Source organism: Ovis canadensis, chromosome 10, assembly GCF_042477335.2.
Source record: "Ovis canadensis isolate MfBH-ARS-UI-01 breed Bighorn chromosome 10, ARS-UI_OviCan_v2, whole genome shotgun sequence".
NCBI classification, from domain to species: Eukaryota; Metazoa; Chordata; class Mammalia; order Artiodactyla; family Bovidae; genus Ovis; species Ovis canadensis.
The window spans coordinates 14339384-14367312 of NC_091254.1; the positions used below are offsets into that span (position 1 = coordinate 14339384).

The window sequence follows — 27929 nt, forward strand, 5'->3', positions numbered from 1 at the left end:
TTTTGGGTTTCTTTTCCATTGGATGGTCTTAATCCCTGTCTCTTGTACAATGTCACGAACAGCATTTCATGGTTCATCGGGCACTCTATCTATCATATCTAGGCCTTTAAATCTATTTCTCACTTCCACTGTATAATCATAAGGGATTTGATTTAGGTTATACCTGAATGGTCTAGCGGTTTTCCCTACTTTCTTTAATTTGAGCCTGAATTTGATAATAAGGAGTTCATGATCTGAGCCACAGTCAGCTCCTGGTCTTGTTCTTGTTGACTGTATAGAGCTCCATCTTTGGCTGCAAAGAATATAATCAATCTGATTTCGGTGTTGACCATCTGGTGATGCCCATGTGTAGAGTCTTCTCTTGTGTTGTTGGAAGAGTGTGTTTGCTATGACCAGTGCATTTTCTTGGCAAAACTCTATTAGCCTTTGCCCTGCTTCATTCCGTACTCCAAGGCCAAATTTGCCTGTTACTCCAGGAGTTTCTTGACTTCTACTTTTGCATTCCAGTCCCCTATAATGAAAAGGACATCTTTTTTTGGTGTTAGTTCTAAAAGGTCTTGTAGGTCTTCATAAAACCTTTCAACTTCAGCTTCTTCAGCATTACTGGTTGGGGCATAGACTTGGATTACTGTGATATTGAATGGTTTGCCTTGGAAATGAACAGAGATCATTCTGTCGTTTTTGAGATTGCATCCAAGTACTGCATTTTGGACTCTTTTGTTGACCATGATGGCTACTCCATTTCTTCTGAGGGATTCCTGCCCGCAGTAGTAGATATAATGGTCATCTGAGCTAAATTCACCCATTCCAGTCCATTTTAGTTCTCTGATTCCTAGAATGTTGATGTTCACCCTTGCCATCTCTTGTTTGACCACTTCCAATTTGCCTTGATTCATGGACCTGACATTTCAGCTTCCTATGCAAAATTGCTCTTTACAGCATTGGACCTTGCTTTTATCACCAGTCACATCCACAGCTGGTATTGTTTTTGCTTTGGCTTCATTCTTTCATTCTTTCTGGAATTATTTCCCCACTGATCTCTAGTAGCATATTGGGCACCTACTGACATGGAGAGTTCCTCTTTCAGTATCCTATCATTTTGCCTTTTCATACTGTCCATGGGGTTCTCAAGGCAAGAATACTGAATTGGTTTGCCATTCCCTTCTCCAGTGGAACAGACTCTGTCAGACCTCTCCACCACGACCCGCCTGTCTTTGGTTTCCCCGTGGCCATGGTTTGGTTTCATTGAGTTAGATAAGGCTGTGGTCCTAGTGTGATTAGATTGACTAGTGTGCAGGCACAGGAGGGCCTAGAGGTGCTATCCCACGTTGAAGGCCAGGAACGGTGGTGATAAGGAGATGCCCCTCGTCTAAGGTAAGGAACAGTGGCTGTGTTTGCTGGAGCACTGTGAAGAGATACCCCACAAAAAGGTAAGAGAAACCCAAGTAAGATGGTAGGTGTTGCAGGAGGGCATCAGAGGGCAGACACACTGAAACCATATTCATTAGTACAGAAAGTATACGGCCGGCGTCCAGCCCTGGTTGATCCAGGGTAATTCGAAGCGGGGACAGTGTGGCGAAGAAAAACTTATTTATTTAGAAATATAAAAGAAATTAGGAAGAAATAGCATAGTAGCAAAATTTAGTGGAGAAAAGAGGCTGAATAACTTGGTTCACATGGAAAACCAATAAAGTTCCAAGACAAGGAACTTGCACCATCTACTTTAGGCCACTGGCGTCCTCTTGAATAGCAGGGGGTGCCCCGCCTGGGCTTCCTCTAGTGTGGATTTTAAAAGCCGGGGCAAGTAAGTATACATGGCGAGCCTCCATGCCCCAGATGAGAATCCAGCCTGAAAAAAGAGTAAAGACACAGGGGAAACCAGTCCAGTGACTGGCCCGTCCTCTATTGTTGTGAAGGCTTTTTATACCTTTTTTTGTACATAGTGATGAATGGATAATATAAAATTATGCAGCATCAGCAGACCTGACTCTTATCGAGACCAGTCTTTCTCTCTGCATACCTAGTTGTATACATAAGTCTTAGGTGATTTACATCATCTTCTGGCCAGAAGGCCAATTAACATTTTATGGCCCTTTTCTGATAAGTGTTTGTCAACCAGAAGGCTTCTTTATATTTTTATTCCCAAAGTCTGCTGCCACTCTCAGAAAGCACTAAATAAAGTTACATTCTTACATAGCAAGGATGCAACAATTTATAACAAGTAAAAGGAGTACAGTGATATATAAAAAGAAAAGTAAGTAACTCAAAAGTCTAGTGTTGCTAACATCAAAAGTACTATATTTCTATTTCTGCATCCTGATTACATTGATTGATATCCTCCCAGGTGCCTAAAAGATAAAGAATATGGAGGCCTGGCAGCAGTCATAAGTCAACAGTGAAAACCATCACCAATATAATTTTTAACTCTTTAGAAAAGGTTCTGTATCTTTAAGATGCTTTAAGCTTTGTGCTTCTTGCAGTTGGGGGGCTGTAAGCAATTCACAAGTTGTAAAAAGTCCAGGGGAACCTGTCAGGCAAGGTAGAGAGCCATCAAAGGGGTTTGAGCTGAAACATTCCTTTCATATGCAGGAGACTGTTAACTGGAGCCCTAAGTTAATTCCTTTTAGAAGCAGAAGAGTGGAAAGCACAGTACAATAAAATAAAGCCAACTCTGATTTTTGTGGGTAGATGTTCAGGAAAACTCGGGGGAACCCCTGAAGCCTGATCATGCCTTTGTGTTTTGTCGGGCTTCCTTCCTCATGACTTTTGCCATGGGCAGGATTCCTCACGCTGGCTCCCGGCATCTCCCCATTTCTTTTTATTTTTTGAAACAGCCAGGTGTAATTCAGTTGTGAAATTCTAAATGCTCCTTCGAAGACAATACAAGGAAGAATGCTCTGACAATACAAGGAAGGATGATTATGAGGAGCAAGATTAGAGCACCCATAGCAACATAGCTAAGAATAGTAGACAGAATAGTCTTTCCAGAAATGAATTTAGAGAAGGTGTGGAAAAAGTCATTAGCTGCTCCTGCCGCAGTAAAATCTAATCAGGAGTGTTTCATGGTCTCTATCTGACCGTGAAGTTTTCCCAAATCCAAACCAATGTTGGAGCCGTTATATTCCCTTGAAACATGATTCTCATTTCCCTCCTAGCCACAATCTGTCTCATTTACCCTCAGGGGTGTCACACAAGTCTACTGCAGTCGGCACAATAAGACAATGTTAACTCTACTTTCAAAACCTACAATTCAGTCTCAACATGCATCATTGCTTCCTCTAGGGCATCCGTCCCCACTTCTTACTTCCTTTCTACAACTTCCTGTGTTGCCAACACCAAAGAAACATTCCCAGACATAGTATCAACATACTGGGCAGTATGCACTTGTTGAGTCGATGGTGTTGCTGCCAAAGTAACAATAACAGTAACGGTAACAGTTGATGTTACGCAGCAAGACCATAATTATCATACCAATAAGTGGTTACAGTTACAGGCACCATAAGATAGGGTTTTAGAACCACAAAAGAACAAACATTATAGTGAGGAGTTAAGATGAAAGCATACATTGTTCACAAGTTATTACATTAGGTCCATTTGTACATTAAGATTTCCGGAATCATTGGTGAAAAGAAAAACATAAAGAGAGGGTAAACAAGCCAAAATAGAGTAAACAGAGTCATTTTCTGGTTGGAGTTTGCACTGCAGCAGCTGTCAGTCCTGCTGGGATCTCCATGTTTGTCTTCCCTCTCCTGCCGGAGGGCGTGGCGGCCTTCGCCCCACCCTCTGCTGAACCCGTGTTGGGTCTAGCGGCAGCCACGCGAGACAAAAAATTGCACAAAAAGTATACAGTTTCCATATATCTCCTCTCTCTATCAACCCTCTATCCCATAGTTTTGCAGATGGATGCTGGCACTGCTGCCAGCTGCGAGTGCGGCTCCCTGGGTCCCGTCAGTCAGTCAGGTTGGCCCCAGACGTGGCTCTCGGCCCGTGGCTGTTTCCTGCAGCAGTGGCAGCAAAGGAGTTCCCTTTTTCTTTTGTGGTGAATCAGGTGTCTGGTGAACTGTGACATGGCGAATCTGTCCTGTGGAAAATATACAAGCACATCCTCGACCTCCAGTTAACGGGTTGGGACCTTTCCATTGTCTGGAGAGGAGGTACTTCTACTTTACCAATGGCTTTACATTTTGTCGTTCTGGACGAATCAGCATTTAATTTATTACAAAGAGAGCATGTTGTAAAATCTGATGGGAGAAAACTGCTTAAATTCTCCTTTCTTAATTTTTGAATTAGCAAAGCTTGTGAGGGTAAATGATGTAGAATTTGATCACAATAATTTCCTATAGCAATCTGCCAATCATCATCAAACATCTGAAAAGCATCAAGTTGTTCTCTGTTAAATGGAATTTACAATTTTGATTCTTTACCAAACAATTTAATAAATCAATATACTTGAATTAATCTTTATAATTAACGTATTAATTAATATATATTGCAACAATACAATGTGCACACAACTAATACCAACTGACACAAACCAATGCACTGTAATAAAGTATGTCACACACACACGCAATATAATTATACAGTATATACAACATATATCATCACAGCACACCATTCTTTACCAATTAATATCATCCACATACACATTATATTACTGCAATACATATATTATATATATAATATAATTATACAGTATATATCTGATATGCATATATAGTATACATATTAATTTATATACCAATTAATTAAGTATAGATTTATAAACAAAATTAGGTATACCTTCTTTTTTTTTTTTTTCCACTGTGTAATTCCTTTATTTTCTGCATATTAGTGCTTTTCCAACCCTACAACCATAAAGAACACAATTCCAAGTACTATACTTTTTAGTTTGGGGAGATCACAGTCTACAGACTCATTTACTTATATTAGACAAGATTAACCCATTCAACTTATTGCAGTTTTTAAATGCACATAAAATACAGAAATTGAAAATTGATGCAATTCAACAAAATCTTAAGGATCTTATTTTTTAAATTCTTAGATTGTAATTTTTTTCTGCAGGCTTAATTACCGGTCCTCACGATCACCAATGGTTATGGCCCAGTTTAACTACACCAATTTATCAACCTTTTATATCCTTGAAGATAACATAAGCGAAAATTACAATTTCTTATCAAAAGGTTTAGAGTTTTCCAAATTTTAAGTATTTTTTCTCCCTCCTCCCCCCACCTTAAGACATTTCAAATAAACTAAAAATGACCACATCTCACCTGCAACAGTTTTTAGCAATCATTTGATGTATAAAATTTTAACTATGCCCCCAGTTATTTTAAGACACAAAAAATGGCTGCCTACCAATATGTCTTGTTACAAGTTAGAAATACTACATTTAAGAATAAAGTAAAAAAAAATAAAAATAAAAATAAAATAAAAGTTAAAAAAAATAGGAATTAACATGAGGGTTTTAAGTTTCTTCCAGTTTAGGCATTTATACCTTTGTGCTTGTCACTTCAGGATGTTACTGTAACATTGATATTTGTATAACTCATGTTTATGTACCTTATATGCAATCCTTTAAAACTCTAGTAATTTAAAACACTAGTAGGTACACCTTTATTATATTTTATTTATACCCATACCCAATTAGGCAAACTGTAATTAGGCAAATATAATTTTATGTATTTATAACAATACATAAAATATTGTCAATTTTACCACCTATTGATAAATAAGAAATTGAGAAATCCCTTTTCTGAGCAACTCCTATTTGAGACAGCACGTCCCTCCCCCAGAGGGTAAAGGGAAGCAAAGGAACTACATAGAGTTTGGAAAGTTTCACAGGTATCTTCAAACTGCCAATTTAATATTTTTGAACTTTTAGCTACTGTGGGGGCTTGAGGGCAAATGAAACAAAATTTGACCCCTGAAATCTATCAGGGCAACTCGCCAGTCATCACTATTTTGTAAAAGACTTGCAATTGACCCTCATTGAATGGAATTACTATATTTGTTACTTCTTTTCCAAGAAGTTCCACACTTCTTTTTCTTCCTTTTAAAATTAATTGTGTCACCAAGTTGGGATAAGATAAAACTATTTTTCTTGGGGTCACTGGCAGATGGAACCAATGAGCCCTCTTATCACAAGCATCCTGTTTTGTGGCAAGAATAAATTAATCTCATCTTTTGGTAATATTAATCTTAATTAACTGATCATTTAAAGCCTCATCCACTTTAACAAAAGCCAACTCTGTCACACTAGTCAACTTTCTTTTAGAACTGGGATTAGGATTGTGTTTTAAGCAATCAAACAAAAGGCTTTAAATCTGCAGTAGTCAGTTTTAAATGTGGGCATATCAAATTAATATCCCATAATAATTTCTGGAAATAATTTATAGTTAGTAAACAATCTCTCTGCAGCTTTAAAGGGGCATTATCAGTTTTTAAACTTTTGGCAGATTGAAATATGAGAAGCAAGTAAAGAGCTGTTACACAATATCTTTATAAGCTTTTCCAATTATCCTTCTATAACCCAAATCTGGTCTATAGCTCTTTAGGTGATAAGTAACTATCTAATCTTTGCTTGAATACCTCCAGCAATAGGGAACTCACTACTCATCAAGGTTTTAAACTCTCTCTCACCTTTTCTTCTACAGCATTCCTATCCTGCATACCACTTTCTCTAATCTCACCAATTAATTTTCAGTAGTATGTGTTGGCCAGGAGCTGGGCCAGTCTTTCCCAGCAATGCAAGAAACATCTGCTCTAGTGTCTAACAGCCATGACTTTTTATTTCTTCGAATTAAAAAAAATCTATTAAAGGCCTAGAAGCTGTAATTTTCTGCACCCAAAAAGCTAGATCACTAGATTTAAATCCTTTGGGACCCCTAGCTTGAGAAGTCAAGGTTTTTCCTGTCTGATAATAAGATAAAAGCAAAAGCTGTGTTATTCCTTAACCTTTATTAATTTGCACAGTTTTAGCATGCAGCAATATCAAAACTTTAATTTCATCAGTATAATCAGAATCTACTACACCAGACACCGCTGAAATGCTTTGGAAAAAAAGCAAGCTACGCCCTAGCACAAGTCTTACAATGTCCTCAGGCAGGGGGCCAGCCACTCCCATTGGAATCAGAGTAACTGGCACATCAGGGGTTAATATTGTTGCCTTCGTGGAGCTGAGGTCTAGTCCTGAGCTACCTGGGGTTAACTGGCAGGGCTTGTCTAGTCCTCTCTGTTTAGCAGAACATTGCCGGCAAAAATGTTCCATTTGGCCTCAAGAGAAACATTTTTTATTTATAAAATCCTTATTATTATGATTATTTTTCTTTCTTTTTCTCTTCTTTTTCTGTTTCTCTCTCTTTTTTTTGTTTGGGTGAGGCCCTCCTAAGGGGATTTTTTAAAAGCTCATTTTTAAAATGAGCAGGCTCTGTTTTAAAAGCTCATTTTTTAAAAATTCTGCCTATCTTTTTCAACTTTAAGCAATGTTCTGGGAGGTTTTGGAGGCAAAGTGGGGAATTCTTAAACCCTGGGGAGGTGCAGTCGGAGGTGGCGGTCAGTCATCTTAAATCAGAAAATGTTGGATAAATTTTTTAAGGTTTGTGTAGAGGGGGAGGGAGCTCGACAGGGCTCCCTGCTTCAGTGTCCTGTAAGCACTCTTCTACCTTGGGAGGAAGTCTCACTCCTTTTCTTTGTCAATGGCAGAAAATATGATCTGTGTAGAAGGTGGAGACCCACTACCATCCACCAATATAGCCTCTCCCATAGGCTGTCTACAGCCTCATGACAGGGGTCCAGAACATTTTTAATCATATTCCACAGAGCAAAAGCATCTACAGAAACATTTTTTGGCTCATATAAAGTATAAGAAGTTTTTAGCTGCTTTTCCACCTTCATCCAAGTATCCAAAATAACAGTGTCTTTTTCTGGAAACTAACGACATTGCTGTTATACAAATTTTAAAAGAAATTGAAAACTAGCCTTTTTATCTTTATCTTTTGTTTAAGAGTTGCAAAATTACTTCTATAAAGAGTCGTCATTCTTTTGACTCACTGTTACCCATGTCAGAAAATTAAGTCTTATAGAAAATCTGCCTTGTCAAGGTTTTACCTTAGCCAAGGGGGGTTTTCTTTTAAACCCATAAAAGTCTGCCTTGTCAAGGTTTTTACCCTTGCCAAGGGGGGTTTCTTTCAACCTGTCCACCCTTCGCTATGAGGGGGTTTCTTTCAACTCGTTGGTTTCTTTCAACCGTTCAACTGGGTTTCTTTCAACCCCAAATTCCCCACCCCTCTTTCACTACCTATCTTATGCTGGGGGGTCCGCGACACCCTGAGTGGGGTCCTAGCCATCCCAAAAACTGCACACTGGGGGAGACCTACCTTCGAATAGCCTGTTCTGGACACCACTTGCTGGGGTCCAGCCTTGGTGGATCCAGGGTAACTTGAAGTGGGGACAGCATGGTGAGGAAAAACTTATTTATTTAGAAATATAAAAGAAATTAGGAAGAAATAGTATAGTAGGAAAATTTAGTGAAGAAAAGAGGCTGAATAACTTGGTTTACATGGAAACCCAATAAAGTTCCAAAATAAGGAACTTGCACCATCTACATTAGGCCACCAGCGTCCCCTTGAATAGCGGGGGGTGCCCACCTTGGACTCCCTCTCACGTGGATCTTAAAATCCAGGGCAAGTAAGTATACATGGCGAGCCTCCACGCCCCTGATGGGAATTCAGCCAGAAAACAGAGTAAAGACACAGAGGAAACCAGTCCAGTGACTGGCCCGTCCTCTATTGTTGTAAAGGCTTTTTATACCTTTTTTTGTACGTAGTGATCAATGGGTAATACAAAATTATGCAGTGTCAGCAGCCCTGACTCTTATCGAGACCAGACTTTCTCTCTGCATACCTAGTTGTATACATAAGTCTTAGGTGATTTACATCATCTTCTGGCCAGAAGGCCAATTAACATTTTATGGCCCTTTTCTGATAAGGGTTTGTCAACCAGAAGATTTATTTGTGTTGTTCTTCCCAAAGTCTGTTGCCACTCTCAGAAAGCACTAAATAAAGTTACATTCTTACATAGCAAGGATACAACAATTTATAACAAGTAGAAGGAGTACAGTGATTTATAAAGAGAAAAGCAATTAACTCAAAAGTCTAGTGTTGCTCACATCAAAACTTCTATATTCCTTTTTTTTTAACTATTATATTCCTATTTCTGCATCCTGATTACATTGATTGATATCCTCCCAGGTGCCTCAAAGATAAAGAATATGGAGGCCTGGCAGCAGTCATCGAGTCAACAGTGAAAACCGTCACCAGTATAATTTTTAGCTCTTTAGAAAAGGTTCTGTATCTTTAAGATGCTTTAAGCTTTGTGCCTCTTGTGGTTGGGGGGCTGTAAGCAATTCACAAGTTGTAAAAAGTCCGGGGGAACCTGTCAGGCAAATTAGAGAACCATCAAAGGGGTTTTAGCTGAAACATTCCCTTCTTATGCAGGAGACTGTTAGCTGGAGCCTTAAGTTAATTCCTTTTAGAGGCAGAAGAGTGGAAAGCACTGAACAATAAAATCAGGCCAACTCTGGTTTTTGGGGGTAGAATTTCAGGAAAACTCAGGGGGACCTCTGAAGACAGATCATGCCTTTGCGTTTTGTCAGGCTTCCTTCCTCATGACCTTTGCCATGGGCGGAATTCCTCATGCTGGCTCCCGGCAGTATAGTACATGCCATAGAATAATAAAAAAAAAAAAAAGTTAAAACATTGGTCTGTGTAAACACATGAGAAGTATCTAGTAATTGAAATAGTACATAAGTGAAAGTATGAATCAATATGATGTGGGAAAATTAGAACACTCAGGAAAGTTTTCAACAAAGAGGACATGCCATATATAAATTCTTGATACATATGAGCACGCTGTATTTGGAAGGTGTAACGTTTCTAAAATCTGGGCTTTATAACCAATGCTTATTATTAAATTACATATTTAGTGAGATAACTTCTTTTCTCTTGTATGATGCAACATAATTTTACAGAGACAAAAACCACAATGTGTGTGTTTTCCTGTGTGTGAAATATGAACATTAAGCATCGTCTTTTAAGTCCCCCCCCCCCGCCCCAGGGCTTGTTTCACATCCTTGTTTCTTAGGCTGTAAACCAGAGGGTTTAACATTGGAATCACTAGAGTATAAAACAGCGAAGTCATTTTGTCTTGATCTAGAGAGTAGGATGAACTTGGCCTGAAATACATAAGGAGAATAGTTCCCTGGAAAATCGCCACTGCAGTTAGGTGAGAAGTGCAGGTAAATAATTCTTTGAACCTCCCCTCTACAGAGCGGATCTTCAAGACTGAAAGGATGATATAAAAATAAGAGACAAGAACTCCTGAAATGGTACTCGGTTCAATGAAGCCAAAAACAAGGAATAATGCCAACTCATTGACCTGTATATCAGAGCAGGAAAGGAGGAAATGTGGGGGCAAATCACAGAAGAAATGGTTAATCTCATTTGACGCACAGAAACATAAGTGGAATGCTAATGTTGTGTGTATCAGAGCATCTGTCATCCCCACCAGGTAAATCCCAGCCACGAGCAGGGAGCACACCCTATTGGACATGCTGACAGCATAGAGCAAGGGGCTACTGATGGCCTGTATTGGTCACAGGCCATCACTGCCAGCAGGAGATACTCAGAATCTGCAAAGATACAGAAGACCAAGAATTGTAGAGCACAACCATAGAAAGAGACTGACTTGTTCTTGGCAAATATGTCCACCAGCATCTTAGGGCCAATGGCTGTGGAATAGCAGAGGTCACAGAAGGAGAAGTGGCTGAGGAAAAAGTACATGGGTGTGTGCAGCTGGGGATCCATCCTAATCAGGGTTATCATTGCAAAATTTGCCAGAAGATTGATGAGATAAACAAGGAGAACCATCATAAATAGAGTCACTTTGTCCTCGGTGTTCTCAGTAATTCCCAAGAAAATAAATTCAGTCGTGGAGGTGTAACTGTCTCAGTCCAACCTTCTTTGTTCTTGTTTATACTCTTAGAAAAAATATATACATATATATAAAACAAAGATACATGGATAGGTAATATTTCTTCACATCTTCAAAATATCATAAAGCAGAGCACATTTCTTTCTATAAATGTGTTTTTGTATTCAGAAAAGCATCCAGTCATGTGCCCATTATTTAAGGGGCTATCTATTGGGGCTTCTCTGTTGGTTCAGACAAAAAAGAATCTGCCTGCAACATGGGAGACCCAGGTTTGATCCAAAAGTCAGGAAGCTCCCTTGGAGAAGGGAATGACACTCACTCCAGTGTTCTTGCCTAAAGAATTCCATGGACAAAGGAGGCTGGTGGGCTACAGTTCTTGGGGTCACAGAGTCCAGCATGACTGAGTGACTAACACTTCTTCAGCTATCTATTACCCAATAACAAAAATCAACTAGAATAGACTGTTGAGAAACTGAACCAAATCTATTATGTCATTTATGAGCCATGTTACTTCCTACAAGGTCATGTTAGAGTCTGATTTTTTTTTAATCTCAATTGATAGATTTGAATTAATTTACTTCTCTTTTCCTCTTCAAAATCATATGAACAAGATTCTAATGTATTAGAGATGTTGAGCTGTAAGACAGGGCTAATGAGTCTCTATACTTGAAAATATTTACATGGAAACAAAATGGGATTGCAGTTATAATGCTTCTCACTACATGATTGGTTTAAGAATATTTGTATTAATTCCTGGAATAATGACCATGCCACTGAACAATAATAATGATCACTATTTTTGCTACTGGTTTTATGTTGTGTTTAATAGTGAGACATCTAAGTATTATCAACCTTTATTCCTGGTAATTTATTATTGATTTGTCACAATACTTGTTACCCCTTTGCAGAGATAGTTGTCAAAAATCAAGTCACTTGATGAATGAAAGAAAAGATCTAAAAGGAATTGAAAACAATAGAACACATTTGCATCTGTTTGGATTTTAAATGGGCTCTAATATTGTAAAATGGAAATGAGATCAGAGACAATAAATTCTTCTGACAGACACATACCCTCTCTTATGTATGTGTCTTTGTGTGTGTGTTGTCTTGTTTGATATTTCTAAATTGGAGTAAAATTGCTTTACAGTGTTGTGTTGGTTTCTGCCATACAGCAAAGCGACTCAGCCATAATTATAAATATATTTCCTCCCTCTTGACTTGTATATGTGTTTGATATATATGAGAATAAAATACATTTAATGAACTTCTTCCTTAAGCCTTAATAGATTCGACATTTTTTTCACATGAGCATTAATTTGCAAGTTTTTATTTTTACTGTGGTAGTTGTATTATTTTTTAAACAAAATGAAACTAACCTTCAGTTCATGTATACATTTATCCAATGATAAAAATAGTAAAATATTTTTTTGTGAGCCAACAAAAAAATAAAATCATTAAGAAGTTATACTGTGGTTATTAACAAGTTCAGGAAGATGGTTCCCAATCAGAGAAATCAATATCATTTCTGGCAAATAAATGCAGAGTTAATTTAATTGTGTAAGCAGTCATAAATGTTTCACTTACAAATACATTTATTTTTTCTCAAAAAGTTATTTCCTCTTATATTCTTTAAGATAGGACCTGGAAACCTACCTGAAATGAGCAGGTCTTGAGTAGCTAAATGGTAATAAGCAGATGGTCTTTTATTTTGCCAGGTATATGGGGACTTAAATCCCTGAGTTACTGCCCTTAGGTTTGCTGTTAGCAAACATTTCATTAATTATGTTTCTGCTTCTGTGTATTCCCCTGTGAATTCAGAAACAACTTTGCAAAGGTTGAGTTTTGAAGCTTCACTGTTGCTGCCAAATTGATCTATGTTAGAAGAAAATAACAATTTGTTTATATGGAGTGCTTCACAGTTACCCTGAAACTATCCCCTCCTTATCCAGTCAAAGAGGAAACCTAATGAAACTCAGAAAGATCCTCCATCCATCATTTTTAACCCCCTTGGATTGGTCATTATGTCTTTGAAACAGTCTCCTTCACTACATTATTTAGGAATATTGCTACACTTTGACCATATTTTCTTTTTTTTATTGAAATACGAGGCATATACCATACAATTGATCTTTCTTATGTAAGTATACAGTTCTTGTTTTTACTGTTTTTTATTATACTTTCAAGATTGTTCAATTATCTCCAGTGTCTATATCCAGAATATTTTCATCATTTCAGTAAGTAATCCCCACCTGCTAACCAACAGTTTTCCTTCCTTAGCCCATAGCAACCACAAATTCGATGTGGTTTCCTATTATGGATGTCTCATACAAACAGAATTATGTGATACTTTTTTTAAAAAATATGTTGTGTTCATTTGTTTATTTTATTTTCCTGTCAGCCATCTTTCCTTGTAGAAAAATTTGCATCCATGTTGCTCCACTTATCAGTGTTTTGTTTCTTCATTTTAGGACAGTAATATTTCATTTTAAAGATATAATGCACTTTGTAGATCCCTTCTTCAGTTAAATGACTATCAGGTTTTTTTTCTACTTTTCATCTATTATGAATAATGATGCTATAACAGTAGTAACAATGCTACCTTTCAAGGTAGCTTTCATCACTACACATTGTTTGAGTCTCATCCTACCACATTTGTTACAGGCATTTCATTGATGTTATGACTCCCTCACATTTCCTAAATAATGTACTTTTTCTTTCTGAATTAAATTTTATTTATATAAGAATATTTATATTACATTTAAGACCTCAGGAATAAAATCAATGATTTTTTTTCATTTCCTAAAATTTCTATCTAAATATTTATTTACTACTAAGTATAGTACTAATATTTCTGTTGATTAAAGTGGAGCCTGAGGAACAAAAATAAGAATGCAACAGTGTTCATAATTTTCTACTGATAAAGTTCATATATGCAAAGATGATTCATTTAAACAATTTTACAAAGATGATTTTTTAAATAAACAGAGCTCATAATTTTAATAAAAATGTTTTTTGCTATTATCCACATTCATTCTATGAAACAGAAGTCCCAATATTACATCCTCCTAAATTCTCCCTTCGAGACAGCAACAGAACTCTTTCAGTCAGTCAGTTCAGTCACTCAATCGTGTCTGACTCTATGCTACCCCATGGACTGCAGCATGCCCAGCTTCCCTGTCCATCACTAACTCTGGGAGCTTGCTCAAGCTCATGTCCATTGAGTCAGTGACTTTGGTGCTCAAGAAAATAAAGTCTGTCATTGTTTCCATTGATTTTCCATCTATTTGCCATGAAGTGATGGAACCTGATGATGTCATCTACTCAATGGACATGAGTTTGAGTAAGCTCTGGGAGTTGGTGATGGGCAGGGAAGCCTGGCATCCTGCAGTCCATGGGCCTGCAATGAGTCGGACATGATTAAGCATTTGAACTGAACTGAACTGACTTGGTGATGCCATCCAACCATCTCATTCTCATCCTCTTCTCCTGCTTTCAATCATTCCCAGCATCAAAGTCTTTTCCAATGACAATCATAGTCATTGGACACTCATTTTCCAGTGAGTCATAGTCCTGGTATCTTTGGAAGTAGCCCAATCATACCAGATACAAAGATCTTAGAGTAAGCTTTGAGTATGAGTCCCATGGACTGCAATGAGAGCAAAGCAGTCAATCCTAAAGAAAATCAGTCCTGAATATTCATTAGAAGGACTGATGCTGAAGCTGAAACTCCAATACTTTGGCCACCTGATGCAAATAACTGACTCTTTAGAAAAGACCCTGATGCTGGGAAAGGTTGAATGCAGGATGAGAAGGGGATGACAGAGGATGAGACTGTTGGATGACAGCCTAATGGACATGAGTAAGCTCTGGGAGATAATGAAGGAAAGAGAGGCCTGGCATGCTGCAGTCCATTATGTCGCAATGGGTTGGACATGGCTAAGTGACTTAACAACAATAAATCCTCCATTATAAATATGTACTGCATCTTCTTTATTCATTCACCTGTTAACAGACATTTAGGTTACTTCTATGTCTTGGCTATTGTAAACAGCACTGCAGTGAACATTGGGGTAGACATATCATTTCAAACTACAGTTTTCTCTGAATATAGTCCCTGGATTGGGATGGTTAGATCATATGCTAGCTACATTTTTTTAAGTTATTAAGGGACCTTCATACTGTTCTCCTTTGTGGTTGTACCAATTTACATTTCCACAACAGTGTGGGAGGTTTTTCTATTCTCCACATCCTCTCCTGATCTTCCTCCTGAGAAATCTGTAGGCAGGTCAGGAAGCAACTGGACATGGAACGATAGACTGGTTCCAAATAGGAAAAGGAGTAAATCGAGGTTGTATACTGTTACCCTGCTTATTTAACTTATATGCAGAGTACATCATGAGAAACTCTGGGCTGGAAGAAGCACAAGCTGGAATCAAGACTGCTGGAAGAAATATCAATAACATCAAATATGCAGATGACACCACCCTTATGGCAGAAAGTGAAGAGGGACTAAAATGCCTCCTGATGAAAGTGAAAGTGGAAAGTGAAAAAGTTGACTTAAAGCTCAACATTCAGAAAACGAATATCTTAGCTTCTGGTCCCATCACTTCATGGGAAATAGGTGGGGGAAGAGTGGAAACATTGTCAGACTTTATTTTTTGGGGCTTCAAAATCACTGCAGATGATGATGGTAGCCATGAAATTAAAAGGTGCTTACTCCTTGGAAGAAAAGTTATGACCAACCTAGATAGCATATTGAAAAGCAGAGACATTACTTTGCCAACTAAGCTCTGTTTAGTCAAGGTGATGGTTTTTCCTGTTTTCATGTATGGATGTGAGACTTGGACTATGAAGAAAGCTGAGTGCCAAAGAATTGATGCTTGTGAACTGTGCTGTTGGAGAAGACTCTTGAAAGCCACTTGGACTGCAGGGAGATCCAAGCAGTCCATTCTGAAGGAGATCAGCCCTGGGTGTTCTATGGAGGGAATAATACTGAAGCTGAAACTCCAGTACTTTGGCCACTTCATGTGAAGATTTGACTCATTGGAAAATTCTCTGATACTGAGGGGGATTGGGGGCAGGAAGAGAAGGGGATGATAGAGGATGAGATGGCTGGATGGTATCACTGACTCGACAGATGTAAGTCTGAGTGAATTCAAGGAGATGGTGATGGACAGGGAGGCCTGGTTTGCTGGGATTCACAGGATCACAAAGAGTTGGACACGACTGAGCAACTGAACTGAACTGAACCGAACCTTTCACTCGTACAGCAAATCATGTGCGCCTCAGTCTCACCCTAGGGAGCCCTCTTATTCCCACATTCCAAACACATCAGGCTTGAAGGCACATCCCAGGACAGGACTGACAATCTGACTTCACTCACATGCCTCCAACATAAAAAATAAAACTCATACTCACTCTAGCAGAAAGCATTGGACTTTACTGCCATCCCAGTCATATCCACAGCTGGGTGTTGTTTTTTCTTTGGCTCCATTTCTTCATTCTTTCTGGAGTTATTTCTCCACTGTTCTCTAGTGGCATATCAGGCACCTACCGACCTGGGGAGTTCATCTTTCAGTCCTATCTTTTTGCCTTTTCATACTGTTCATGGGATTCTCAAGGCAAGAACAATGAAATGGTTTGCCATTCCCTTCTCCAGTGGACCATAATTTGTCAGAACTCTCCACCATGACCCATCCATCTTGGGTGGCTCTACATGGCATGGCTCATAGTTTCACTGAGTTAGAAAAGTCTGTGGTCCATATGATCAGATAGGTTAGTTTCCTGTGATTGTGGTTTCCAATCTGCCTGCCCTCTCATGGAGAAGGATAAGAGGCTTACTGAAGTTCCCTGATGGGAGACTGAGTGATGGGGAAAGTGGGTCTTTTTATGATGGGTGGAGTGATGCTCAGTAAATTTTTAGTATATGTGCTGCCGAAGCAAGCACTCTCAGTAAATTTTTAATCCTATTTTCTGTTGAAGGGTGGGGTTGTGTTCTGCCCCTGTTATTTAGCTGGGGCCAAATGTTCGAGGTCACTGGTGGCCGGGAGGAGACACCCCACGTCCGAGGACAGGGGCAGCAGCCGAGAGGAGCTACCCTGCATCCGAGGCCAGGTGCGGTGGCCGAGGGGAGCTACCCCACGTCCGAGGTCAGGGGCAGCCAGGAGAAGCTACCTCGCACCCGAGGCCAGGGGCAGTGGCCCGGAGGAGCACCCGAGAAGCAGTGGCTGTGCGGGCATAGGAGGGCCTGGAGGAGCTATCACAAGTTGAACGTCAGGAAGGGCGGTGGTAAGGAGATACCCCTCGTCCAAGGTAAGGAGCAGCGGGTGTGCTTTGCTGGAGCAGCCGTTCTCTTACCCTACAACCAAGGTAAGAGAAACGCAACTAAGATGGTAGATGTTGCAAGAGGGCATCAGAGGGCAGACACACTGAAACCATACTCACAAAAAACTAACCAATCTAATCACATTAGGACCACAGCTTGTCTAACTCAATCAAACTAAGTCATGCCCCCCGGCAACTCAAGATGGGCGGGTCATGGTAGAGAAGTCTGACAGAATGTGTTTCACTGGAGAAGGGAATGGGAAATCACTTGAGTATTCTTGCCTTGAGAACCCCATGAACAGTATGAAAAGGCAAAATGATAGGATACTGAAAGAGGAACTCCCCAGGTCAGTAGGTGCCCAATATGCTACTGGAGATCAGTGGAGAAATAACTCCAGAAAGAATGAAGGGATGAAGCCAAAGCAAAAACAATACCAGCTGTGGATGTGACTGGTGATAGAAGCAAGGTGTGATGCTGTAAAGAGGAATATTGCATAGGAACCTGGAATGTCAGGTCCATTAATCAAGGCAAATTAGAAGTGGTCAAACAAGAGATGGCAAGGGTGAACGTCAACATTCTAGGAATCAGAGAACTAAAACGGACTGGAATGGGTGAATTTAACTCAGATGACCATTATATCTACTACTGCAGGCAGGAATCCCTCAGAAGAAATGGAGTAGCCATCATGGTCAACAAAAGAGTCCAAAATGCAGTACTTGGATGCAATCTCAAAAATGACAGAATGATCTCTGTTCGTCTCCAAGGTAAACCATTCAATATCACAGTTATCCAAGTCTATGCCCCGAACAGTAACGCTGAAGAAGCTGAAGATGAATGGTTTTATGAAGACCTAGAAGGCCTTTTAGAACTAACACTGAAAAAAGATGTCCTTTTCATTATAGGGAACTGGAATGCAAAAGTAGGAAGTCAAGAAACCTGGAGTAACAGGTAAATTTGGCCTTGGAATGCAGAACGAAGCAGGGCAAAGGCTAATAGAGTTTTTCCAAGAAAATGCACTAGTCATAGCAAACACCCTCTTCCAACAACACAAGAGAAGACTCTACACATGGACATCACCAGATGGTCAACACTGAAATCAGATTGATTATATTCTTTGCAGCCAAAGATGGAGAAGCTCTATACAGCCAACAAGAACAAGACCAGGAGCTGACTGTGGCTCAGACCATGAACTCTTTATTTTCAAATTCAGACTAAATTGAAGAAAGTAGGGAAAACCGCTAGACCATTCAGGTGTGACCTAAATCAAATCCCTTATGATTATACAATGGAAGTGATAAATAGATTTAAGGGCCTAGATCTGATAGATAGAGTGTCTGATGAACTATGGAATGAGGTTCGTGACATTGTACACGAGACAAGGATCAAGACCAACCCCATGGAAAAGAAATGCAAAAAAGCAAAATGGCTGTCTTGAGAGGCCTTGCAAATAGCTGTGAAAAGAAGAGAGGTGGAAAGCAAAGGAGAAAAGGAAAGATGTAAACATCTGAATGCCGAGTTCCAAAGAATAGCAAGAAGAGATAAGAAAGCCTTCTTCAGCGATCAATGCAAAGAAGTAGAGGAAAACAACAGAATGGGAAAGACTGAAGATCACTTCAAGAAAATTAGAGATACCAAGGGAATATTTCATGCAAAGATGGGCTCGATAAAGGACAGAAATGGTATGGACCTAACAGGAGGAGAAGATATTAAGACGACGTAGCAAGAATACACAGAAGAAGTGTACAAAAAAAATCTTTATGACCCAGATAATCATGATGGTGTGATCACTAATCTAGAGCCAGATATCCTGGAATGTGAAGTCAAGTGGGCCTTGGAAAGCATCACTATGAATAGCGCTAGTGGAGGTGATGGAATTCCAGTTGAGCTGTTACAAATCCTGAAAGATGATGCTGTGAAAGTGCTGCACTCAATATGCCAGCAAATTTAGAAAACTCAGCAGTGGCCACAGGATTGGAAAAGGTCAGTTTTCATTTCAATTTCAAAGAAAGGCAATGCAAAAGAATGCTCAAACTAACACACAATTGCACTCACCTCACATGCTAGTAAAGCAATGCTCAAAACTCTCCAAGCCAGGCTTCAGCTATACGTGAACTGTGAACATCCAGATGTTCAAGCTGGTTTTATAAAAGGCAGAGGAACCAGAGATCAAATTGCCAACATCCTCTGGATCATGGAAAAATCGAGAGAGTTCCAGAAAAGCATCTATTTCTGCTTTATTGACTATGCCAAAGCCTTTGACTGTGTGAATCACAATAAACGGTGGAAAATTCTGAAAGAGATGGGAATAACAGATCACCTGACCTGCCTCTTGAGAAATCTGTAGGCAGGTCAGGAAACAACAGTTAGAACTGGACAAGGAGCAACAGACTGCTTCCAAACAGGAAAAGGAGTTTGTCAAGGCTGTATATTGTCACCCTGCTTATTTAACTTATATGCAGAGTACCTCATGAGAAACGCTGGACTGGAAGAAACACAAGCTGGAATCAAGATTGCCGGGAGAAATATCAATAACCTCAGATATGCAGATGACACCACCCTTATGGCAGAAAGTGAAGAGGAACTAAAAAGCCTCTTGATGAAAGTGAAAGTGGAGAGTGAAAAAGTTGGCCTAAAGCTCAACATTCTGAAAACGTAGATCATGGTATTCGGTCCCATCACTTCCTGGGTAATAGACGGGGAAACAGGGGAAATAGTGTCAGACTTTTATTTTTTGGGTCTCAAAAATTACTGCAGATGGTGTTTGTAGCCATGAAATTAAAAGACGCTGACTCCTTGGAAGAAACGTTATGACCAACCTAGATAGCATATTCAAAAGCAGAGACATTACTTTGCCGACTAAGGTCCGTCTAGTCATGGCTATGGTTTTCCCTGTGGTCTTGTATGGATGTGAGGGTTGGACTGTGAAGAATGCTAAGTGCCGAAGAATTGATGTGTTTGAACTGTGGTGTTGGAGAAGACTCTTGAGAGTCTCTTGGACTGCAAGAGATCCAACCAGTCCATTCTGAAGGAGATCAGCCCTGGGATTTCTTAGGAAGGAATGATGGTAATGCTGAAACTCCAGTATTTTGGCCACCTCATGCGAAGAGTTGACTCATTGGAAAAGACTCTGATGCTGAAAGGATAGGGGGCAGGAGGAGAAGGGGACGACAGAGGATGAGATGGCTGGATGGCATCACGGACTCGATGGACGTGAGTCTGAGTGAACTCCGGGAGATGGTGATGGACAGGGAGGCCTGGAGGGCTGCGACTCATGGGGTTGTAAAGAGTCGGACACCACTGAGTGACTGAACTGAACTGAAAGTGTGGTGGTGCAATGAAGATAATGGTGACCTCCTTCAACAGGTTCCATGCACGCACTGCTACAGTCAGTGCCCCAACCCTGAAGCAGGCCGCTACTGACCCAGGTCTCTGCAAAAGACCCCTGTACACTCACAAGCCATTCTGGGTTAGTCTCCTCTGTAGTCACTGCTCCTTTCTCCTGTGTCCTGGTATGTACAAGGTTCTGTTTGTGTCCTCCAAGAGTCTGTTTCCCCAGTCCAGTGTAAGTTCTGGCAGCTCTATGGTGGAGTTAATGGCGAACTCTTCCAAGATGGCTTATGCCATACCCAGATCTGCAGCACCCAGAGCCCCTGCCTCTGTGGAAGCCCACTACTCTCCCATACTTCCACGCGAGACATTCAAACACAGTTCTGTCTCAATCTCTGTTGGGAGTCTGCATCCTGGTTTGTATAAGGTATGTTTAAGCCCTCTAAGTGTCTCTGGCGGGTATTGGGTTTGATTCTAAATGCAATTTTGCCCCTCCTACCATTTTTACTGGCCTTCTTCTCTGCCCTTGGACAAGGGGTATCTTCTCACAGCTTCTCTAGTGCTGCATAGGAACCTGGAATATTAGGTCCATGAATCAAGGAAAATTAGAAGTGGTCAAACAGGAGATGGCAAGAGTGAACATCAACATTTTAGGAATCAGTTAACTAAAATAGACTGAAATGGGTGAATTTAACTCAGATGACCATTATATCTACTACTGTGGGCCAGAATCCCTTAGAAGAAATGGAGTAGCTGTCATAGTTAACAAAAGAATCCAAAATGTAGTCTCTTGGATGCAGTCTCAAAAACAACGGAATGATCTCTGTTTGTTTTCAAGGCAAACCATTCAATATTACAGTAATCCAAGTCTATGTCCCAACCAGTAATGTTGAAGAAGCTGAAGTTGAATGAGCCTATGAAGACATACAAGACCTTCTAGAACCAATACCCCCCAAAATATGTCCTTTTCATCATAGGGGACAGGAATGCAAAGTGGGAAGTCAAGAAATACCTGGAGTAACAGGCAAATTTGGTCTTAGATATACAGAATGAAGCAGAGTAAAAGCAAATAGAGTATTGCCAAGATAATGCACTGGTCATAGCAGATACCTTCTTTCAAGAACACAAGAGAAGACTCTATATTTAGGCATCACCAGATAGTCAATAGGAAAATCAGATTTATTGTATTCTTTACAGCCAAAGATGGAGAAGCTCTATACACTTAGCAGAAACAAGACCAGGAGCTAACTGTGGCTCAGATCATGAATTCCTTATTGCCAAATTCAGACTTAAATTGAAGAAAGTAGGGAAAACCACTAGACCATTCAGGTATGACCTAAATCAAATCCCTTAAGATTGCACACTGGAAATGACAAAGAGATTCATGGGTTTAGATCTGATACACAGAGTGCCTGAAAAACTATGGACAGAGGTTTGTGACATTGTACAGGAGGCAGGGATCAAGACCATCCCCACGAAAAATAAATGCAAAAGGAAAAATGGTAGTACGAAAGAGGCCTTACAAACAGCTGAGAAATGAAAATAAGTTAACGACGAAGGAGAAAAGGGAAGATATACCGATTTGAATGCAATGTTCCCAAGAATAGCAAGGAGAGATAAGAAAGCCTTCCTCAGCTGTCAATGCAAAGAAAAAGAGAAATATAATAGAATGGTAAAGACTAGAGAGCTCTTCAAGAAAATTAGAGATATCAAGGGAATATTTTATTCAAAGATGGGCAAAAAAAAAAAAAATAGAAGTGATATAGACCTAACAGAAAAAGAAGATATTAAGAAGAGGTGGCAAGAATACACAGAAGAACTACAGCAAAGATCTTCATGACCCAGATAATCATGATGGTGTGATTACCTGGCAGTGATCACACATCCTGGAATGCAAAGAAAAGTGGGCATCACTATGAACAAAGCTAGTGGAAGCAATGGAATTCCAGTTGAGTTATTTCAAATCCTAAAAGGTGATGCTGTGAGTGCTGCACTCAATCTATCAGCACATTTGGAAGACGCAGCAGCGGCCACAGGACTAAAAATTGCCAATTTTCATTCCAATCCCAAAGAAAGACAATGCCAAAGAAGGTTCAAACTATTGCACAATTGCACTCGTCTCACACACTAGCAGAGTAATGCTCAAAAATTCTCCAAGCTAGGCTTCAATAGTATGTGAACCATGATTTGCAGATATTCAAGCTGGATTTAGAAAAGGCAGAAGAACCAGAGATCAAGTTGCCAAAATCCTTTGGATCAGCAAACAGCAAGATAATTTGAGAAAAACATCTACTTCTGCTTTATTGACTATGCCAAAGCCTTTGACTGTGTGTATCACAATAAACTGTGGAAATTCTGAAAGAGATGGGAATACAAGACCACCTGACCTGCCTCTCGAGAAATATGTATGCAGGTCAGGAAGCAACAGTTACAACTGGACATAGAAGAGCAGACTAGTTCCAAATCAGGAAAGAAGTACGTCAAGGCTGTATATTGTCACCCTGCTCATTTAACATGTATGCAGTATACATCCGGAGAAATGCTGGGGTCGATAAAGCACAAGCTGAAATCAAGATTGCTGGGAGCAATATCAATAACCTCTGATACACAAATTACACCACCGTTATGGAGAAAGTGAAGAGGAACTAAAAAGCCTCTTGATGAAAGTAAAAGAGGAGAGTGAAAAAGTTCTTAAAATTCCACATTCAGAAAACTAAGATCATGGCATCTGGTCCCATCACTTCACGGCAAATAGATGGAGAAACAGTGGAAACAGTGATCAAGTTCATGTTTTTAGCTCCAAAATCACTACAGATGGTGACTACAGCCATGAAATTAAAAGATGCTTGCTCCTTGAAAGAAAAGTTATGACCAACTGAAACACCATGTTAAAAAGCAGAGACATTCTTTTGCCAACCAAGTCCATTTAGGCAAAGCTATTTTTTTTTCAATAATTATGTATGGATGTGAGAGTCGGACTATAAAGAAAGCTGAGCTCTGAATAGTTGATGCTTTTTAACTGTGGTGTTGGTGAAGACTCTTGAGAGTCCCTTTGACTGAAAAGAGATTCAATCTGTCCATCCTAAAGGAAATCAATCCTGAATATTCATTGGAAGGACTGATGCTGAAGCTGAAACTCCAATACTTTGGCCACCTGAAGTGAAGAACTGACTCATTTGAAAAGATCCTGATTCTGGGAAGATTGAAGGCAGGAGGAGAAGGGGACGACAGAGGATGAGATGATTGGATGGCATCACCGGCTCAATGGACATGAGTTTGAGTAAATTTGGGGCATTGATGATGGACAGGGTGGCCCGTGCTTCAGTCTATGGGATCAGAAAGAGTTAGACATGACTGAGCAACTGAACTGAACTGATGGATGCCCTTTTCTCTGAGGCCAATTTCCTTCAGCAAGCCCTTTGCTGGAGATTATATTCCTGCCATTAACCTTCTTATACTTCTCATAAAACAGCATGCAGATCTTCTCTCCCAAAGCCTCATCAAATGATTTCAGTTGTCTTCACACTCATACCTGAAGACTGAATCCTACTTAGGCCCTTATGCCATAAAGGTCTCAAGCCTTGATGGGTAGGTTGTTTGAGGTCATTCTAACCACACCAACTGCCGCTAAACTGGCAAGTCATTCTTGTTGGTTTCCTATCTCTAGATTAAAATGGGCCCCAGAAGACTCTCCATATCTACCAAGAAACATTCCCCACTCAGATGCTCCTCACCAGCTCTGTTCTGGGACCAACCCAGCTTCAACTGTATCAAATTCCTGAAGAAATAGAACAGTCAAAAACAAATACTGATAAGTAAAACAAAAACAGATGTATTAATTACTAATTAGACTGGGTTTCGCCTACTTACCTTATTTGCAATATGACTGTACTCTGTCTCTTCTCATAAGTGGACATTCAAACGCTTTCCCTCTGTTTGACATACTTCTCCATATTTCTTGTTTTTCTTTAGTGTGTGTGTGTGTGTGTGTGTGTGTGTGTGTGTGTGTGTGTGTGTGTGGTGCTCCTCTTACAGTAATCAGCCTAGATGAATTCATTATCCATTTTCCTTCTCACAGTAACACAAGCCCTTACCTTTCCTTGAAACACCATTGTTACTGATCTCCCTTTACTCCTTGACTTTATAACTGATGTTTGGCTCCAATGAGATTTCATAGAGTTCACACCAACCCAAATTCATTTTTTTATATAAATTAATTTATTTTAGCTGGAGGTTAATTATTTTACAATATCATATTGGTTTTGCCATACATCAGCATGAATCAGCCACAGGTACACACACGTTCCCCATCCTGAACCCCCCTCCCTCCACACTCCCTGTACCATCCCTCTGGGTCATCCCAGTTCACGAGCCCCAAGCATCCAGTATCATGAATCGAACCTAGACTGGTGATTCGTTTCATATATGATACTATACATGTTTAAATGCCATTCTCCCAAGTGATCCCACCCTCACCCTCTCCCACAGAGTCCAAAAGACTATTTTATGCATCTGTGTCTCTTTTGCTGTCTCTCATACAGGGTTATCATTACCATCTTTCTAAATTCCATATATATGCATTAGTATGCTGAATTGCTGTTTTCTTTCTGGCTTACTTCACGCTGTATAATAGGCTCCAGTTTCATCCACCTCATTAGAACTGATTCAAATGTATTCTTTTCAATGGCTGAGTAATACTCTATTGTGTTTATGTACCACAGCTTTCTTATCCATTCATCTGCTGATTCATCTGCTGATGGACATTTCTCCAAAGAAGACATACAGATGGCTAAGAAACACATGAAAAGGTGTTCAACATCTCTCATTATCAGAAAAATGCAAATCAAAGCCACAATGAGGTACCATTTCACGCCAGTCAGAATGGCTGTGATCCAAAAGTCTACAAGCAATAAATGCTGGAGGGGGTGTGGAGAAAAGGGAACACTCTTACATTGTTGGTGGGAATGCAAACTAGTACAGCCACTATGGAGAACAGTGTGGAGATTCCTTAAAAGACTGGAAATAGAACTGCCTTATGACCCAGCAATCCCAGCTGGGCATACACACCAAGGAAACCAGAATTGAAAGAGACACATGTACTCCAATGTTCATCGCAGCACTGTTTATAATAGCCAGGACATGGAAACAACCAAATTTATTTTGACACCTGGATTCTTACTTTATATCATCTTCTCCCCTTAGACATGAGATGTCACGTTATTTTACTCTTATTCCCTTTTCTTTTACCCAAAGGTCATATGAATACCTATATCTCACCCTGCCTCAAACCTTGCCTACCTATTCAGAACTCTAAATTTGACTCATCATTTATTCAATACTTCAAACTCGACCCTGATTGGCCAGTGATTGCTGGATCTGCTTATCTATCTCCTTGTCTGGAGGATCGACCCTCCCCATTTCCACGCATCAATGGACAATGCATAAACACTTCTCTTTATCACACATTTAGAGGAAAACCTCTGGTCCATTGGTTCACATAGAGTCAGACATGACTAAAGTGACAGAGCACCTACACACTCTCTTTTTATCATGCTTACTTTATTTACATTCAATTGATCAAATTCACAATCTGGACAAGATACTGACCTCCTTCCTTACAGATCTCACTTCTACTCGTAAAGGACTAGATATAGGAGGACCTACCACCTCTGACATTCATCTACAACAGGCTCCTTCCTGTTTTTCCAGACAAAACTTTATAAACAATTGTTACCCTCAATTAGGAAATATACTGTCACACCTCTGTAATCACACTTCACATCTCTCCTCCCCTTCAGGCCAATCCATGTACTACATCTCTGGAACTGCAGAATATGCTCTTGTTTTCTCAGGGAAATTCTCTTCTGCATATGGTGTAAATACTCCTCTTATGGGGGCTCCATTGGTGAGTTCACTGTCCATTTCAGAGACTACTAATAAGTTCCCAGAAAGACTCTTACTTGATGTCAATTAGAGCTGTTGTCTTCTTACTCCTGGAATATTTTTCTTATGTGAAACCACCACCTATTTTTGTCTTTCCATTAACTGGAGAGGAATATGCACCCTAGTATAAGTAGCCTCAGAAATTTCTAATGCTCTTAACAATCAGACCCTTACCTTTTGTAGGCCCTCTTCTTCTACTTCAGTTCAGTTCAGTCGCTCAGTCATGTCTGACTCTTTGAGACCCCACGAATCGCAGCACTCCAGGCCTCCCTGTCCATCACCAACTCCCGGAGTTCACTCATACTCACGTCCATTGATTGAGTGATGCCATCCAGCCATCTCATCCTCTGTTGTCCCCTTCTCCTCCTGCCCCCAATCCCTCCCAGCATCAGAGTCTTTTCCAATGAGTCAACTCTTCGCATGAGGTGGCCGAAGTACTGGAGTTTCAGCTTTAGTATCATTCCTGTCAAGGAAATCCCAGGGTTGATCTCCTTCAGAATGGACTGGTTGGATCTCCTTGCAGTCCAAGGAACTCTCAAGAGTCTTCTCCAACACCACAGTTTAAAAGCATCAATTATTCAGCACTCAGCTTTCTTCACAGTCCAACTCTCACATCCATACATGACCACAGGAAAAAACATAGCCTTGACTCAGTTCAGTTCAGTCGCTAAGTCGTGTCCGATTCTTTGCGACCCCACTAATCACAGCATGCCAGGCCTCTCTGTCCATCACCAACTCACAGAGTTCACTCAGACTCACCTCCATCGAGTCCGTGATGCCATCCAGCCATCTTATCCTCTTTCATCCCCTTCTCCTCCTGCCCCCAATCTCTCCCAGCATCAGAGTCTTTTCCAATGGGTCGATTCTTCATGTGAGGTGGCCAAAGTACTGGAGTTTCAGCATTACCATCATTCCCTCCAAAGAACACCCAGGGCTGATCTCCTTTAGACTGGACTGGTTGGATCTCCCTGCAGTCGAAGGAAATCTCAAGAGTCTTCTCCAACACCACAGTTCACAAGCATCAATTCTTCGGTGCTCAGCTTTCTTCACAGTCCAAATCTCACATCTATACATGACCGCTGGAAAAACCATAGCCTTGACTAGATTGACCTTTGTTGGCCAAGTGTTTAATGCGCGTTTTTTCAACATTTCTTCAGGACCGCTTACCAATTGAATTATCCATGAGCTACTTCTAATTTGCTCAAATTATTAGAAACTTTTACTCCATATGAATCATCTTGATCCATATTCCAGCCTTTTCCCATCTCACTCCCATGATGCCTCTCTCCCAAAGGAAGCAGTTATGAAAGATTTTCCTTTGTCCCTTACTCTAAATCAAAAA

The 27929-nt window shown here is 40.1% G+C and overlaps 1 pseudogene; it reads right to left on the reverse strand.

The window, feature by feature from the left end:
* Positions 1 to 1286: 1286 nt before the first annotated feature.
* LOC138446980 (olfactory receptor 5W2-like) lies at positions 1287 to 12769 on the reverse strand (annotated as a pseudogene).
* Positions 12770 to 27929: the final 15160 nt, after the last annotated feature.